Here is a 15,928-nt window from a genome sequence, read left to right as displayed (position 1 = left end):
GCTACACAGAGCCCTCTCTGCCGTCACCAAGTCCCTCTGGGAGTGGAGAACGCTGAGCAAGTTTCCGCCCAGAACCAAGCCTGCATCTGGCAACTGGGCAGACTGTGAATGAGAGGGTCAAGGTGGTACAGGAAGAATACAACAGCCCTGTGTCAGATAACCTGATACCTTCAACTTTGTCCAGGGCTCCTTCTTTTCTCTACTTAAACCTCTCCTTCTGTGGCCCTGGAGGCCTCATCCTATTCTGTCTGCCCGGAAAATGCTGCCCAGCTGTGGGCAAGGCCCATCCTGTGGTTACTTGGCCTCATTATCTCTGTGTCCCCTGTGCCCAAGGCAGAGCTTGGCACAGAATAGGTGCTTAGTGCTCCATGAATATTCTTGGAGAGAATGAATGAATGAGTGAACAGATGAAGGAGCGGCAAAGCCATCATTTGCCATCCCTGCAGATTCACAGGTAACACTGTAACACTAGCTCTGTTGCCTCAGGAGATGGTTCCCTTAGGAGAGCTTAAAACTCCTTTCCAATCCAGTGTAAGATGGTGGAGAGAAAGGGGCGGTCGGAGCTCTGCACTGGGCTCCTCATTCCTGGACCACTCCCACCCTGCCATCCCTGCTAGGAGACAGTGTTTTATCGGCATGTGTAAATTGGGACAACAATGCCTGCTTCACATGAAGTTGTGAGGAGTAACACAAGAGTAGACATAGAGCTTGGCAGGTAATGGGTTCAAAAGAGTTTTGTAAAATTCCGTCATCCAAGGCATTAGCAACTCCTTCCATTAATCAAGTATTCTGTTATTCCACCCAGGTTTAGCAAGAGCATTGAGATAAGAAAACAAAATAGCAGTTATAAACTTAAGAAAAAAAGAGATAAAACTCTTTTTTACTGTTAACAGTGTATGCCTGGTAAACATTAAGAGACTCTAGTAAAAACTGCTAGAATTAATAAAAGAATTGGGCAAGGTGACTATAAAATAAACAAAAAGTGCAAATGCTTTTTTTTTTTTTTTTGAGAAAACTTCATATCGAGGTATAAAAAGCAACTCTGGACTGTTAGCTCCTCTCTCCTTCGATTCCCTCCTCTGGAACCTGGCGTCCCCAGGCCTGGTTGGTTCTGCAGCTCGCCAATGCTGAACATATTTTTGAGGGCAGAGAGGTGGGTAGGGAGAGCTATTTTATCCGGCTTTTGTAGTTGTTCTCAGCAGGAGCACTCACTGCCAAAAGCTGCTCTATCACACTTGGAAGCAAAAGTGTCAATCTTTTTTTTTTAACTCTTAGAATGAATACTTGCAATGAAAATTGGAGGGAAAATTACATTTATAACAACCAAAACTATGGAATACTTCGGAAAACACTTAACAAGAGAAGTATAGAACCTATAAAGAGAAACCACTAAATCTTATTAAAAGGTATAAAACTAGACTTGAATGAGTGAAAAGACATGCTGCATTCTTGAATGGAAAGATATAAATTCATAGAAGTGTCAATTCTCCAAAATTACTATATACATTCAATTAATTCCAGCTAGAGTACTAACAAATTTACTTCATCTTTTTTTTTAGGAATTGACAAAAGAAAGTATGGAGAATAAAAGCAGAGGAGGAGATGTTGCTGATACTTGACCTCTGTTCACTGGTGCCGAATAGAAACAAGGAGACAAGAGTTTTGGGTGAAGTAGAAAAGAATAGCTTTATTGCTTTGCCAGGCAAAGGGGACCACAGTGAGCTAATGCCCTCAAAATTGTGTGTCCCACCCTGGAGGGGGTAGTGAGGAGTCTTATAGTGTTCAAGGAGCAGTGCGTGAGCAGCTCATGGGCATTCTTCTGATTGGTTGGTGGTGAGGTAATTGGGAGTCAACATTATCAATCTTCTGGTTCTAACTGGCCTGGGAGTCTACGAGCTTGCGGGCAGCATACAGATAACTTCTTCTGCCTGGTGGGGGTTTCAGTATCTGCAAAACAGCTCAAAGGACATGGCTCAGAATATTATCTGTAGCCCTTGAGGAAGGACTAAATGTCCTTGACTTTGTTTAATGGCTAAACTAGTATTATTTTGTCCTGCTTGACTGCTTTCCTTTCTTTCTGCTTTCCTTTCCTTTCTTATTTCTCTGATTAAATTTATTCTTTTATTTTGAACATCTTTATTGGAGTATAATTGCTTCACGATGGTGTGTTAGTTTCTGCTTCATAACAAAGTGAATCAGTTATACATATACATACGTTCCCATATCTCCTCCCTCTTGTGTCTCCCTCCCTCCCAACCTCCCTATCCCATCCCTCTAGGTGGTCACAAAGCACCGAGCTTATCTCCCTGTGCTATGCGGCTGCTTCCCACTAGCTATCTATTTTACATTTGGTAGTGTATATATATATGTCCATGCCACTCTCTCACTTTGTCACAGCTTACTCTTTACATTTATTCTTTGACTAAAATTTTTCTACAGACAAAAGGCAGGCGGAGGACATGAATGGGGGTCTATTCTGGGAAGGCCTCATAGGGTCCTGCTCAGTTACAGAGACTTTTCTCCAGAAATCAGAATTGACTAGAAAGCCATGTAATCAGAGCAATCTGTGGCAGACATTGCTAATTTACCTGAAATATTCATTCTCTTCTTCCCCAGTGGAACCCTAGATTTACATCTGGGCACATAGCCCCTTGGAATAAAGACCATATCTCCAACCTATCTTCCAGCTTAGTTTGGCCACGTAAGTTTTGGCAAATGAGGTATGGGCAGAAGTGTCCTGTGCAACTTCAGGAAATGTCCTTAGAGGGAGAGACATATATTTGTTTCTTTCACCTTCTGTTTGTTGAAAGGCAGTCATTATGGCTAGAGCATGAGCAGCCATCGTGGACCATGAAAGAAAAGCCATGTGCTGAGGATGGTGAGACAAGAAAGAAGGGGTCTGGGTCCCTGAAACTGTGGAGGGTCAAGATTATTTATCTCTGGACTGCATTTATGGGAGACAGAAATAAACTTTTATTTAGTTTAAACCACCATTACATTAATTTTTCTGTCACTCACAGGTGAACCTAATTCTAATTGATGTTGAATTTGGTACCTGGAAAGAAGGCACTGCAAGTGACAGAATCTAGATGCTTAATTAATGAGTGCAGTTGGGTTGCAGATGGCAAGGACTCAGGCATTGCAGAATGGAACGCCTGTGACTCTGGTTAGACAGCAGTAAAACATTTGATCAAAACTTTGTGTTAGTTACCTATTACTCTGTGGCAAAACACCCCTCCCTGCCAAAACGTAATGGGTTAAAACAACAAGCATTTTATTACCTCACATAATTCTCTGGATTGACTGTGATCAGCTGGGTGGTTCTGCCAGTCTCACAGGGGTCTTGCATGAGGTTTCAGTCAGATGGTGCCTGGGGATGGAATACCCAAGATGACTTCACTCACATGTGTGGCACCTTGGTGGGATGGCTGGAAGGGCTGTCTCCTCTCTCTCCATGTGCTGTAGCTTGGGCTTCTATACATGACAGCCGGACCCCAAATATGCAAAATTAAAAGCTGTCAGACTTTCTTAAGGATTTCAAGTGATTCACAGTGCCAGCCCAGATTTAAAGGGAGGGTACTGGGAATTCCCTTGTAGTCCAGTGGTTCCCTGGTCGGGGAACTAATTTCCTGCAAGTGGCACGGGGTGTCAAAAAATAAATACATAAAGGGAGGGTACTACATAAGGTTGTGAATACTGGGAGATGTGTTTCATTGGAAGCAATCTTCAGACACTAGATACCCCACCTTGAAAAGCATATTATGGTCTATTTGAGGTTGTAGCAGTGCAAGGTAGCAATGTAGAAAGGTAGGGAAATTTAGAATGTTGGTGTTTTCTGGCTTCTTCGTGCTACTTTTAGCAAAGTTCTACTAGACAGAAAGACATAGAGAAGCTCAAACTAGAGCTAGCTACTCTGTACAACTTTGCTAATGGAGAATTCTTTGCTATAACCTGAAATCTGGATTGACTGAGAATTCTGTAATTTTGAGTTTTGCAGAGTTTAAAAAGTCAGTTGCGGGCTTCCCTGGTGGTGCAGTGGTTGAGAGTCTGCCTGCCGATGCAGGGGACACGGATTCGTGCCCCGGTCCAGGAAGATCCCACATGCTGCAGAGCGGCGGGGCCCGTGAGCCATGGCCGCTGAGCCTGCGCGTCCGGAGCCTATGCTCTGCAACGGGAGAGGCCACAATAGTGAGAGGCCCGCGTGCGGCAAAAAAAAAAAAAAAAAAAAAAAGTCAGTTGCTTCCTCACTGAAGCACTTATGAGTGGTAACTGCAAAGTGGCAGCCTTAGGAGTTGAGACTAGTGCCCTCTTTAGAAAAGCTGTGAGCCTGTTGGCAAAGAAAAATGGTGCTTTCCCACTCAAGCCTGTTGTTTCAGGTGGCCTGAAGAGAGCCACCATCTAGTTGGAGGAATGGCAAGAAAGTAGATCAGAATCTTCAGGCTTGAAAACCATGTCTAGATAAGATCTTTGGCTGTAGTTACTCACATTGGAATTGACCAGAACCAAACAGACCAAAGGTCTACTAAATTTTTAAGGAATTATGCTATCAATGAAACCCAACTCAGCCTGCAAAAGCCTGTGATTGCTCGACCTTCAAAACACTTCTTGGGTCCTTGAAACTGCACCAGCAGGAAGTGGATTTGGATGGCTGTGAATTTCCCAAGAAGTGCATCCTCTCTCACATACTTCATGGATGTGGCTATCTAGCTTTGGGCTTGTGTGCTGTTTCTCAGTAACATGGCCAATCTAGGAATTAAGTGAGGACTGTTGACTTCCTCATGAGTTTAACCAATTTTTACTGAATGCTTGTATGTGTCTTGTATGGGATTAGTGCTGGGGAAGCAGTTGTGAAAGGAGGGAGGGGCAGTTGAGAGTCCAGAAGTTCTGGGAGGACCCCCATTCACGCAGGCTCATCATCCACAGCTGTGTCTCCTCAATGAGGCCCTTTGGAAGGGCTCCAGAATTTCCCACATCTGTCTCTGTAGTTGATCTGTATCCTGGCTGCACCAGCTTCCTTTCATTTTCTAGATGTCAGCCTTGTTGGAGCTCTTCAGGTCATGTTTGTATCTAGGCCTACCTCTGACATTTCCATTACACTGGTTAGAAAGGTTACACTGGTTAGATAGGTTGCCCAGGTTAGGATTCATGCCCCTGGTGACCTCAGACAGAATATTGCCAAGAATGGACGGTGCAAGGAAGTGGCTTATAACCTATTGTACAATGCAATGGGCCACACCCCTCCTGCCTAAGCAACCCATCCCAAGTGGGAAGAAAACTGGAGGATAACAGCAAGTATTTTTGAGACTATGTTTCAGTTTTATGCTTTAGCAGCAGGAGTATGAATAATTTAGATAAATTTAGATAATTTAGATAAATAAATAAGCAAGACAATAGGATAAATTCCAAAGGAAATAAACAGTGTGTTGTAATAGAAATAATAGTGTAGGTGGAAGGGGGAGTGCTGGTTAGGGAAGTCCTTCTAGAGGAGGTAATGTTGAAGCTATGACACAAAGGAGGAAAAGGAGCCAAACACCAAGAGGAAGAGCAGCACAGGCTGAAGAAACAGCTGGTGCAAAGGCCCTTGGGGAGGGAATAACCTGATGTATTTGAGAACAGAGAGGCTGGGCCTTAATGAACAAAGAGGGAGAGATTGGTATGAGAATGTTCAGAGAGGAAAAGAGGAGCAAACATTTACTGAGCGTGGTGATGGAAGCCCTTGGAGAGTTTTTTTTAATTTATTTAACTTATTTATTTTGGGCTGCATTGGGTCTTTGTTGCTGTGCGTGGGCTTTCTCTAGTTGTGGTGAGTGGGGGCTACTCTTTGTTGCGGTGCGCGGACTTCTCATTGCAGTGGCTTCTCTTGTTGCAGCACATGGGCTCTAGGTGTGTGGGCTTCAGTAGTTGTGGCATGTGGGCTCTAGAGCACAGGCTCAGTAGTTGTGGTACACGGGCTTAGTTGCTCCTCGGCATGTGGGATCTTCCCGGACCAGGGCTTGAACCTGTGTCCCCTGCATTGGCAGGCGGATTCTTAACCACTGCGCCACCAGGGAAGCCCCTTGGAGAGTTTTTGACAAGTAAATGACATGATGTGATTTATGTTTTTAAAAGCTCACTCTACCTGCTAGGTAAAGAGTCTTCAAGTGAGACAAAAATGTGGCAGGAAGACTAGTTAGGAGACCATGCCAGGCAGGAGGTGGAAGTGACTTGGAAGGGGGAGGTATCAATAGAGATGGCAAGAAGTGGATGGATTTTGTATGTATTTTGGAGATTTTACTAACTTGCTGATGGACTGAGTGTAGATGTTGAAGGAAAGAGAATTTAGGAAAGGCTCTCAGGTTTCTAGCTTGAAGTGGAGGCATTTGCATATATATATATGAATATATGCACATATATATATGATTTGTTTAAATATGTACAAAATATTTCTAGAAGGCCATAAAAGAAATTCCATGGGAAGTGTGATAGATTACAAAATATGACCACAAATTCCTCCCAGTTCCTGTATGCATAGCCTTTTGCTATGTGATTTTGCTGCTCCTACCATCCGGAGATGGAGTTTAGGGAATTCCCTGGGATCCAGTGGTTAGGACTCTGCACTTTCACTTCCAAAGGTGGGGATTCAATTCCTGGTCAGGGAACTAAGATCCCGCAAGCTGCATGGCATGGTGAAAAACAAAAGAAGAGATGGAGTCTGTTTCTCCCCACTCTCACAGCTGTCTGGCCAGATAACTTGCTTTGACCGATAGAATGCAACTGAAGTGATGTCAGAGTTCTGGGCTTGGGCCTTAAGAATCCTTGCAGCTTCTATCCTTTTCCCCTTCTTGCCCTGAAACCGCCATGTGAAGAAGCCTCCCTGGGGATGAGAGACCACAAGGAGGAAAAGGCCCAGAAGCCTGAACAGCCACACATGTGAGTGAGGCCATCTTATACCTGTAGCCACAGTCCATCTGCCAAGGGACTGGACAGCATGATTCACCCCAGGTGGGACTAACAGAATCACTACCCAGCTTGGTCCCGCCCAAATTACTGACCCACATATTTGTGAGCAAATAAGTGGTTCTTGCTTTAAGCCCTTAAGTCCTGGGGTGATTTATTGCACAGTTATAGATCACTGTTACAGGTCGGAACGAGTGGCTGAAGAACAGGAATGGGAGAGAGATTTTTCATTCACCCTTTTGTATCATTAGAATTTTGAACCTTGTGAATATATTACCTATTTATTCTCAAAAACTTTTATGCCATATTCAATGCATAAATCACTTATTTTGAACAAAAAGAGTACAGTTTTTAATTGACCCATCATTACCATTGAAGTTTTATTAACTTTTCTTGAAGCATAACATACCTACAGAAAAGTACACAAATCATAATGGTCCAGCTTGATGAACTTTCACAAAGTAAACATGCCTGTGTAACTAGCACCCAGATCAAGAAACAACACCAGCCTCCTTCAAGCCCCCTCCTATCTGCTAACCACAAGGAATATATTTATATTTATATTTACATATATGTATTTGTAGTTATTTTTACTTACATATATTTTTAACAGAAAAGTAGTTTTTTTTTCCTCCCCACTAAATGCATTTAAACACGTATTTAAAGAAAGTCATTTTAAAGGCACATCAAGTTATTTGCCTTCACCAGCGCACCCACAAATCTCCTTCTGGCTCTTCTGCTGCAGCAGGGTAAAAGCCTCTTGAGGTGTTCCTGGTTGTAGCCAAACCCCTGCAGTTGGGAAGATGTGCTACTGCCCCCTTGGGGCCATACTTGGTTTCTGCATCCAAGCCAGGCACCCAGATCAGTATAGGACTTTCCAATGCTTTAGCCAAGGTGAAGAATTAGATAAACTGGGCTCCATTCTGGACTGGCATTTTATTTATTATTATTATTATTTTTGGCTGCACCATACAGCTTGCAGGATCTTAGTTCCCCGACCAGGGATTGAAACTGGGCCCCAGCAGTGAAAGCGCCGAGTCCTAACCACTGGAGCATCAGGGATTGCATTTTAGAGCAACCCTTCTAGCTGACAGTCCCCTGCTGGAGTAGCACCTGTAAAGGTACTCCAGGGGCTAGTAGATGATTGCTACCAGCAGTGGTGATTTTCCACTGCTGACAATCACCCCAAGAAGTGATTGTCCTTCATGGGGAGAAGATGGGTTAAGATGGGGAGTAGGGAAGGGCAGCTGAAGGTTCGTCCTGAAAGAGAGCCAGCTTCGACTAGAGACTGGCTTTGACATTCTCAGAACATGGTATTTGGAAGGACCCTGGGTGGGCCCATATGGCTGAAGCCCTGAAGCCCCACTTCTCTGGAGCTTCTCCCTGACTCAGGTCCTGTGGGAGAGGTGTGGGAAGCTTCAGTAACAACAAGGGGTCATGGCCACGGAAGCCCTGGACTTCACAGGCTAGGACCCACCAGTGTGAGCAGGCACAGGGAGGAAGATTGGGGTGAACGCACAGAGTGCGATGGAAAGCAGTGGAGGGTTTTCGACAAAGAAATGACATCACATGATTTATATTTTTAAAAGCTCACTTAAAAAAATTTATTTGGTTGTGCCAGGTCTTAGTTGCGGCTCACAGGATCTTTATTGCCACATGTGGGCTCTTTGTTGCAGCATGTGGGATCTAGGATCGAACCTGGGCCCCCTGCTTTGGGAATGCGGCATCTTAACTACTGGACCACCAGGGAAGTCCCTAAAAGCTCACTCTTGGGAGGTGAAAGGAACTGGTGATTTCTTGAGATGAGACCTGGTAGATGAAGGGCCACGGAAAGTGGATATGCTGGGGGAGTCTCCATGAATAGATAGTGCTGCTGGAGGCCTTGTCTCCTGCCTCTCACAGCTGGGGCTTTACCCTGCAGCTTGAGGAGCGGGTCTGGTTGAGAGGACAGAGCTAGTTGCAATCAGTTGATGTTGACAGTGGTCAGTTCTAGTTTATGGCTACTTTACTGTCCCTATCTTACAGTTTCCCCTTTGCCTGTCATGCAAAGAAGTTATGGGACACACACCACTAGCCCTACTCAGCAGGGCAGTTATAAAAGAGGGTAAAGTAGGGGAAGCTAATAAGCAGAGAAGTCAGGCACAGGCAATCCTTGGAATTCTCATTACCCACTGCACTGTGGCCCAGTAGAAAGGGACTGTTCCAGCAATGCTGAAATGGAGAAGGAACATATTTTGCTGACATGAATGATTTTTACTTGTTTTTTGATTTTTTTTTTTTTTTTTGGCCACACCCCACGGCTTGTGGGATCTTAGTTCCCCGACCAGGGGTTGAATCTGCACCCTCAGCAGCAAAAGTGCAGAGTCCTAACCACTGGACCACCAGGGAACCCCATGACTGATTTTTAAAAAGTAACTTAGAGTGGATATGGGGAAGAGAACAGCTATGTGTCTATGTCACATTGGAAGCTCCCCTGTTGAGGAAGAAAACTCCTTAGAAAGGGGGAGCTCCTAGAACCCAGCAGCTGACACCACTGGGCTCACACAGACATGCTGAGCTGACTGTCTGGGGGGTGAAATGAGCCTCCATTTAAGGCCATCCAGATATATCTCTTTGTAGACTTTAAAAGATATTTTGTATCAATTAGGATGTTTTTGGCTGTAATTAATTCTTCCCAACAGAAAGTGACTAAAGCTATAAAAGTTTTATAATCTTGTTTCACAGGAAGTCAGCTGCACAGCCCCTGGTTTGACTCAGTGGCTCAATCTATCACTCAGGACCTTGCTGTCTCTCCCCTCAGCCACCCTTCCTGGCAACATCTTCCTTCAAGGTTGTAAGACGGCTGCTGCAGGGGCAAATATCACAGCATTACACAACAACGTACAAAATCCCCCCACCCCACCCTGCCCTTGTCTCTCTCTCTTTACTCTTCTTGTTTATCAGGAAGTGAAATCTTTCTTAAAATTCTGCTTCTACCTTCCACCAGGAGACCTCCCCTTTCATCCCACTGGTCAGAAGTGGGGCACACAGACTCTGCTAAACCAACTGCAGGGGACAAAGGCTGGTTTGGACCAGTCACGATTCATCCTATCAATGGGGAGAAAGAGAGAAGTCCTGTTGGGAAGTGACTGCCTGTGTTGGCCGTTATGTTTTTTGTTCTCATCTCTCATTACAAAAGTCGTACATAATCATTGCAGAAAATTTGGGAAATCCAGAGAAGGATAACGAAGAAAATCTCCTAATATTCTACCACCCAAATCCAACCACTGCCTTATCCATTTTGCACTGGTTTTATCCCTCTCCGCACTCCACTCCTCCCAGCCCCCTCCATATCCTCATTTTGCACCAGCCCAGAAATCTGCCCGCCCACTCTCAGGCACACAAAATGTTGTTGTAAGCCATGGCCCTGAACTTGTCGCTCACTTTTTCTTTTTTTTTAACTTGAAAAAAAAAACCCAGGTTATGTATAACGGCTGTGTATGGTTTAAAGAATAATGATGTAATAAGCACTTGTGAACCCACCACTTGGCTTGAAAACTAAAGCATCACTAATACCTTAAAGCCCTGATCACATCCCCTCCTCTCCCTTCCTGAATTTACCTATATTCGTCGACTGTTGCCACAAAATGCCAAGTATTGCCTCAAAATTCAATGAGCATTTGTCTCACTCTCATGGTCCACAGGTTAACTGCTTTGCACTAATCTAGGCTGGGTGGTTCTGCTTCAGGTTGTGGGTCAGCTGGATTTGGATCCAGTCTGCTCTACGTGTCTCATCTTACTTGGATCAGAGTCTACCTGGGGCCTATACTTCTTTCGGCAGCTCACTGAAGCATGAGAGCCACATCCAAGGGCACAAGCACAAGGCACTGCTCATGTCATATCTACTAACAGCCCACTGGCCAAAACAAGTCACATGGCTAAGCCCAACCTCAGTGGGGGGTGGAAGTACAGTCCTTCACAGCAGAGGGAGGTACAGTGAACATTTGCTAAACCATAATCCAGACTATCACAAGCATGCCTTTTGTTTTCTTCATGGTTTTACCAAATAGGGATGTATCTCTAAATTATATTATTTATAATACAATATATATAATATTACATAATATATAATACATTTATATCAGTTGTTTTCTTCTGTTTTTGAACTTTGTACAAGTGGATTCAGAGTGGATATGTTTTTTCTGAGCTACTTTTCTCCTGCTTCCTCCTAACTTGCTCTCTCCCATCAGTCAGGATGCTTGGTTATGAACACGAACACCATTCCCAGCTCACTTAAAGGAAGGGAATTTATTGGAAGGGTGTTAGGTAGTTCATAGAATTGATGGGAAAGCTGGAGAGCCACGCTCAGGAAGCAGACATGATGCAGATCAGGTAGTGGCCCAAGGCTGGAGATGGAGGAGGAATTCCCTGTAAAGGGGCACAAGGAAACTTTGGGCAGTGATGGAAATAATTTGTATCTTGATTATGGCAATGGTTACACAGGATATATGATTTTGTCAAAGTTCATCAAACTACATATTTTATTTTATTTTTATTTATTTTTAAAAATAAATTTATTTATTTTTTAAAATAAATTTATTTATTTTTGCCTGTGTTGGGTCTTCGTTGCTGCATGCAGGCTTTCGTGGCGAGCGGGAGCTGCTCTTTGCTGCGGTGCTCAGGCTTCTAATTGCAGTATGCAGCCTTCTGATTGCGGTGGCTTCTCTTGTTGTGGAGCACCAGCTCTAGGCGCGTGGGCTTCAGTAGTTGTAGCACGTGGGCTCAGTAGTTGTGGCTCGCGGGCTCTAGAGCACAGAGTCAGTAGTTGTGGAGCACGGGCTTAGCCACTCTGCAGCATGTGGGATTTTCCCGGACCAGGGCTTGAACCCATGTCCCCTGCCTTGGCAGGTGGATTCTTAACCACTGTACCACCAGGGAAGCCTAAACTACATCTTTTAAATGGATGCAGTTTATTGTATGTGCATTACACATTAAGTTGATATTTTTTTAAAAAGGACCTGCTTCATTTAATAATCATTTTAAAAAGTCTGTAGTGGCTAGGGTTTGAGAAAGCAACTGTGGGGTTCTCCCCAGACCAGTGTTATATGATTTGGGGTGATATTTCTGCCTCCATACCTGGTTCCATAGGCCTCTTGTTGATTCTGTGAGATCCCTGATAGCATTTTTTGTTTTTTGAATATAACAGGTTTATTGAGATATGTCTCACTAAACAATTCAATGCTTTTCAGTATATTCACAGGGTTGTTCAGCCACCACCACAATCAATTTTAGAACTGTCATCACCCCAAAAAGAAAGCCTGGATTCTTTAGCAGTCCCTCATCATTTCCCTCTAGTCCCCTGTATTAGTTTGCTAAGGCTGCCATAACAAAATACCATAAACTGGGTGGCTTAAAGCACCAGAAATTTATTCTCTCACAGTTCTGGAGGCTAGGAGTCCAAAATCAAGGTACTGGCAGCACCACGTGCTCTCTGCAGGTTCTAGGTGAGCGTCTGTTTTATGCTTTTCTCATAGTTTCTCATGTTGTCGGCAATCCTTGGTGTTCCTTGGCTTGTAGTTGCATCGCTCCAACTGCTGCCTCCGTTGTCACATGACATTCTCCCTGTGTCTTGTGTTTTCACATGGCATTCTTTCTCTGTGTGTCTCTTTGTGTGTCTATTCTCTTCTTATAAAGACATCAGTCATAATAGATTAAGAACCCACCCTACTCTAGTGTGACCTTATCTTAATTTACATCTTAATTACATCTGCAAAGACCCTGTTTCCAAATAAGGTCACATTCACAGGTACAGTAAGTCCCCTACATACAAATAAGTTCCGTTTGAGAGCGCATTCCTAAGTCCAATTTGTTCATGAGTCCAAAAAAGTTAGACTAGGTACCCAGCTAACACAATCAGCTATATAGTACTGTACTGTAATAAGTTTATAATACTTTCCACACAAATAATACATAAAAAACAAACACACACAAAAAGTAAAACATTTTTAATCTTACAGTACAGTACCTTGAAAACTACAGTAGTACAGTACAACAGCTGGCATACAGGGGCATGTTTGCATCTTTGAAAGTTCGCAACTTGAAGGTTCTTAGCTAGGGGACTTCCTGTACTAGGGGTTAAAACTTTAACATATCTCTGTGGGGGACAATTCGACTACAACCTCTCATCCCTAGGCAACCACTAATCCACTATCTGTATTTATGGATTTACTTACTCTGGACATTTCATATTGATCTTGGGTGGTCTCAGCCTGCAGTGGCTTGAAGCAGGATCTGAGTTCCCTGACAAGAGACTGAAGCCAGGCCACGGCAGAGCAAGTGCTGAATCCTAACCACTAGACCACAAGGGCCAGTGGCTAGTGACAAGGCCCTGGCTTGTCTGCTTTGGAGAAATGAATTTCAACAAAGAGATGGAAAGTAGTGAAACAAGTAAAGTGTTTATTAGAAGGAAAAAATCAAATGTGGATAGACACACATGGGTGGGCTCAGAGAGAGAGAGTCACATCTTTGTGGCAGTTTAAATCATTTATATGGGTCAGTTCTTCTGGGTTTCCTCTGGCCAATCATCTTACTTTCCCTGGCTCTGAGTCCACATTTGGTTTAACTCAGGGTCCTCCCCTGTGCATGTGCACATCTCTTAGCCAAAATGGATTTCAGTGCAGAGACCTATGGGAAGGTTGATACCACCTATTATGGGGTTGTGCCCCCTCCCTTTTTGACCCCTAAGGAGGCTTTCTGAACATGTGTAGTCAGGGAGGTCTCCTTGACCTCAAGAATGAGAAATACGTGGTCTTTTTATCTCTTATCTGAGCAGGACTCAGCTCCTCCTTGCTCCTGCCATTATCTTTATCTTGGAGTATCTGTCCACAGGGGAAAGATTCCAACTGCTCAGCCTGGGGCCCATCTATCTCCTGCCTCAATATAGGTATTATTATACAATGTATAGTCTTTTGTGACTAGTTTCTCTCACATGGCATAATATTTTCAAGGTGCATCTATGTTGTGGCATGTTGGATCACGACTCCATTACTTTTTATTCCAAATAACATTCCATTGTATGGATATATCACATTTTGTTTATTCATTGATTGATTGATGGGCATTTGGGTTGCTTCCACTCTTTGGCTATTATGAATAGTACTCTCTGAATATTCATGTACACATTTTTGCGTGGACATATGTTTTAATTTCTCTTGGGTGTATACCTATGAGTGAAATCATTGGGTCATATGTAACTCTATGTTTAATCTTATGAAGACCTGCCTGATTGTTTTCCAAAGCAGCTACACCATTTTCATTCCTACCAACAATGTATGGGGTTTCCAATTTCTTCACATCCTTGCCAACACTTGTTGATATCTGTCTTTTTACTTATTAGCCATCCTAGTGAATTTAATGAGTATCTCATTGTGGTTTTTTTTTTTAACTTGTAACTTTTTTTTTTTTGCAGTACATGGGCCTCTCACTGTTGTGGCCTCTCCCGCGGCAGAGCACAGGCTCCGGACACGCAGGCTCAGAGGCCATGGCTCACGGGCCCAGCCGCTCCGCGGCATGTGGGATCTTCCCAGACTGGGGCACGAACCCGTGTCCCCTGCATCGGCAGCCGGACTCGCAACCACTGCGCCACCAGGGAAGCCCCTCATTGTGGTTTTGACTTGCATTTCTCTAATGACTAATGATGTTGAGCATCTTTTCATGTGCTTATTCCCATATTTTTAGATAAATTCCTTCTCTTAAGGGCGAGAAATTTTTGTCACGTTTTTTGTTACTTACAATTGTGAATCCCAGAAATGTTCCTGAAGGTCTCCTTGAGAGGTGTCTGTCTTCTGAGTTGGTTGTGGGCCTAAGAAAGGGGTTCTCTAAGGGTCCTTTGAGTCCTCACTAAGGTCCCTGAAGATCCAATGGGTACAGAAGTTTCATTCCACGGAGACCCTCCAAATTCACCAAGGCCTTCAGGGATGAGAAGCTGTTTCCTAACTCATTTAATCATTCAGTAAACACTCATTGACTCTCCCTACCTGTCCCTTGTCTGGCTCTGTGCCTGGGGTCCCACCTTCAAGGAGATCATCATCTGCTACAGAAGGCAGATGTGGACATAGTTGGTCACTGCTCAGAGTGACCAGTGCTACTGCAGAGGAAAACGCAGGGGCTCTCTGTCCCTGGGAACAGGAGGCTTCTTAGAGATGGAGACAGCTGAGGTAAGACCTGGAGGATGAATGTGAGATAGCCAGGTGACAGGGCAGGGAATGTGGTGGTGCTCAAGGAAGGTCTCAGTCAGAGGGACAGCTTTGTATTAGTGGTGATATAAGTTCAACTGCTGTAACAGTGATCCTATGGGACATAAACAGATCATCTTTAACAGTTCAAGGTAAGCAGTCCAAGTAGAAGTATAAATTACCTATTTCTTCATAAGAAATTACCCCCAAACTTAGTGGCTTAAAAAAGTAGAGATTTATTGTCTCATGTATTTTCTGTGGTCAAGAATTAGGAAGTGGCTTAACTAGGTGATTCTGGCTCAAGGTTCTCATGAGGTTGCCGTCAAGACATCAGACAGGGCTGTAGCATCTGAAGCTTAAGAAGCTTGGGTGTTGATGGGAGGTCTCAGTTCCTCATAATGTGTATCTGCTCTCATGATACAGCAGCTGGCTTCTGCCAGAGCAAGTGATCCAAGAAAAAGTGAGACAGAAGCTACAAAGCTTTTTTTTAGTCTCAGAAGTCATACTCTGCAAGGATGTGAATACCTGGAAGTAAGGATTATTGGAGGCCATCTTGGAGGCTGGTTTATGTAATCTGCCGTCTTAACTCCAGTGATCTATTTGTTTATTTTTGGCCACACCATGCAGCTTGTGGGCTCTCAGGTCCCCAGCCAGGGATTGAACCCAGGCCCTCAGCACTGAAAGCGCGGAGTCCTAACTACTGGACCGCCTGGGAATTCCCCTTAACCCCAGTGATTTATAGCTCTCCTACATGTAACATACTCTCACCCTCCTCCAAC

General features: G+C 44.0%; 1 long non-coding RNA gene across 1 annotated transcript in view; it reads left to right on the top strand.

The window, feature by feature from the left end:
• Positions 1 to 14,587, top strand: part of LOC136794517 (uncharacterized) — a 49,402-nt gene extending 34,815 nt beyond the window's left edge. The window contains exons 2-3 of the long non-coding RNA XR_010841435.1: positions 1,560 to 1,666; positions 14,384 to 14,587. This is a non-coding gene — a long non-coding RNA (uncharacterized lncRNA). The remainder of the gene's footprint in view (positions 1 to 1,559; positions 1,667 to 14,383) is intronic.
• Positions 14,588 to 15,928: the final 1,341 nt, after the last annotated feature.

Source organism: Kogia breviceps, chromosome 7 (assembly GCF_026419965.1).
Source record: "Kogia breviceps isolate mKogBre1 chromosome 7, mKogBre1 haplotype 1, whole genome shotgun sequence".
NCBI classification, from domain to species: domain Eukaryota; kingdom Metazoa; phylum Chordata; class Mammalia; order Artiodactyla; family Physeteridae; genus Kogia; species Kogia breviceps.
The sequence above is the reverse complement of the archived record's forward strand: the minus strand, read 5'-3'. Positions and strand labels throughout refer to the sequence as shown.